Source organism: Perkinsus marinus, assembly GCF_000006405.1.
Source record: "Perkinsus marinus ATCC 50983 genomic scaffold scf_1104296953856, whole genome shotgun sequence".
Classification (NCBI taxonomy): Eukaryota; Perkinsozoa; order Perkinsida; family Perkinsidae; genus Perkinsus; species Perkinsus marinus.
The window spans coordinates 1-2,221 of NW_003208336.1; the positions used below are offsets into that span (position 1 = coordinate 1).

Here is a 2,221-nt window from a genome sequence, read left to right on the forward strand (position 1 = left end):
TTTTCACTGAAATTTAGCACCAAATCTTTGCACCACTTAAACTGTGGTATGCGTTTCATTGTGAAATTTCACGACATGGTTAGACTCTACGTTTACGAGACCGTGCTTCTTAGCTTAGTTGGTAGAGCACCCGCTTAGTAAGCGGGAGGTCGTCGGTTCAACTTCGGCAGAAGGCTTGTTCTGAGTCGGTTTGTCGGAAACCGACGACATTTCGTAATTTTTCACTGAAATTTAGCACCAAATCTTTGCACCACTTAAATTGTGGTATGCGTTTAATTGTGAAATTTTACGACATGGTTAGACTTCACACTTACGAGGCCGTGCCTTCTTAGCTTAGTTGGTAGAGCACCCGCTTAGTAAGCGGGAGGTCGTCGGTTCAACTCCGGCAGAAGGCTTGCTCTGAGTCGCTTTGTCGGAAACCGACGACATTTCGTAATTCTTCACTGAAATTTAGCACCAAAACTTTGCACCACTTAAATTGTGGTATGCGTTTCATTGTGAAATTTCCCGACATGGTTAGACTCTACCCTTACGAGACCGTGCCTTCTTAGCTTAGTTGGTAGAGCACCCGCTTAGTAAGCGGGAGGTCGTCGGTTCAACTCCGGCAGAAGGCTTGTTCTGAGTCGGTTTGTCGGCATTTCGTAATTCTTCACTGAAATTTAGCACCAAATCTTTGCACCACTTAAATTGTGGTATGCGTTTCATTGTGAAATTTCCCGACATGGTTAGACTCTACCCTTACGAGACCGTGCCTTCTTAGCTTAGTTGGTAGAGCACCCGCTTAGTAAGCGGGAGGTCGTCGGTTCAACTCCGGCAGAAGGCTTGTTCTGAGTCGGTTTGTCGGCATTTCGTAATTCTTCACTGAAATTTAGCACCAAATCTTTGCACCACTTAAATTGTGGTATGCGTTTCATTGTGAAATTTCACGATATGGTTAGACTCAGGGTGGTCGGTGGCTGGGGGTTTATAATAAACCCCGTCGAATAAACCCCGGATAAATACCCGGGGGTTAACGAGTATAAACCCCGGGGGTTAATACCTCGTTCGGGCGCGCGCGGAGCGCGCGAAAGAAAAACCAAGGTACAAGAGAATGCGGCTGGATTTTCATCACTGACCGCATTCGAGTATATATTATATACTCGGATGCTACGATTATATACTATATAATCGTAGCTCCTTCATTGGTCCCAGTGCTTGTGAATCTGTGCTTCGCAAATTCTTCTGTCATGGTTGTGGACGGGTATCTTTCACTATTCAACAGCTATTACAACAAGGCCCCAATTATATACTGGATCGCCCACTTACATGTTCGGTAGTCATTCGTCCAAGTCAATAAGACTACTACTTTCACAAGCTTATACACCGAGAAGACTTACATGGAGGCAGCAATACGTATAGCTCAAAACTGTGGGTGTACACTAAGTTGGTGGTCGGTATAGTGTAGGACTACTATTTGAGTTGGTGGTCGGTATAGTATGGGAGTACTACATAGGTTGTTGGTCGGTCTAGTGTAGGAGTACTATATAAGTTGGTGGTTTTATATAATCAAGTGATCCCTGAACTTGTCGAGCCGTTTGTGGCTCACAAACAGTGAGCCCACTCCCCTCCAAACTTGCATTCACCATCATCAAATTGACCACTTCGACACTCTCTCATCACCAATGACAACGACAGTTTCTCTCACGTATTGGAGAGGGTCCAGTTTCTCGGGGTCCACCTTACGAGGCATAGTGAGCAACCATTGGTAGGATGGGTACGCAGGTTCATTGGATTGTCGCTCGCCCGCCGAAGGCGGGCGAGAAAATAAACCCCCATCTCATAAACCCCCACTATATCACCTCGGGGCTTACGAATAACCCCCAGGGGGGAGTTATTCTATAAACCCCGGAAACCGACCACCCTGGTTAGACTTCACACTTACGAGACCGTGCCTTCTTAGCTTAGTTGGTAGAGCACCCGCTTAGTAAGCGGGAGGTCGTCGGTTCAACTCCGGCAGAAGGCTTGCTCTGAGTCTCTTTGTCGGAAACCGACGGCATTTCGTAATTTTTCACTGAAATTTAGCACCAAATCTTTGCACCACTTAAACTGTGGTATGCGTTTCATTGTGAAATTTCACGACATGGTTAGACTCTACGTTTACGAGACCGTGCCTTCTTAGCTTAGTTGGTAGAGCACCCGCTTAGTAAGCGGGAGGTCGTCGGTTCAACTTCGGCAGAAGGCT

The 2,221-nt window shown here is 46.4% G+C and overlaps 6 non-coding genes across 6 annotated transcripts; all 6 read left to right on the forward strand.

Annotated features, from left to right (window-relative positions):
- Positions 1-104: 104 nt before the first annotated feature.
- Pmar_PMAR028606 lies at positions 105-176 on the forward strand. The gene has a single exon. It is a non-coding gene; the product is annotated as a tRNA-Thr (tRNA).
- A 146-nt stretch (positions 177-322) lies between these two features.
- On the forward strand, positions 323-395 carry Pmar_PMAR028607. Its single transcript has one exon. It is a non-coding gene; the product is annotated as a tRNA-Thr (tRNA).
- Positions 396-541: 146 nt separating this feature from the next.
- Positions 542-614, forward strand: Pmar_PMAR028608. The gene has a single exon. It is a non-coding gene; the product is annotated as a tRNA-Thr (tRNA).
- Positions 615-750: 136 nt separating this feature from the next.
- Positions 751-823, forward strand: Pmar_PMAR028609. The gene has a single exon. It is a non-coding gene; the product is annotated as a tRNA-Thr (tRNA).
- A 1,106-nt stretch (positions 824-1,929) lies between these two features.
- Positions 1,930-2,002, forward strand: Pmar_PMAR028610. Its single transcript has one exon. It is a non-coding gene; the product is annotated as a tRNA-Thr (tRNA).
- Positions 2,003-2,148: 146 nt separating this feature from the next.
- On the forward strand, positions 2,149-2,221 carry Pmar_PMAR028611. The gene has a single exon. It is a non-coding gene; the product is annotated as a tRNA-Thr (tRNA).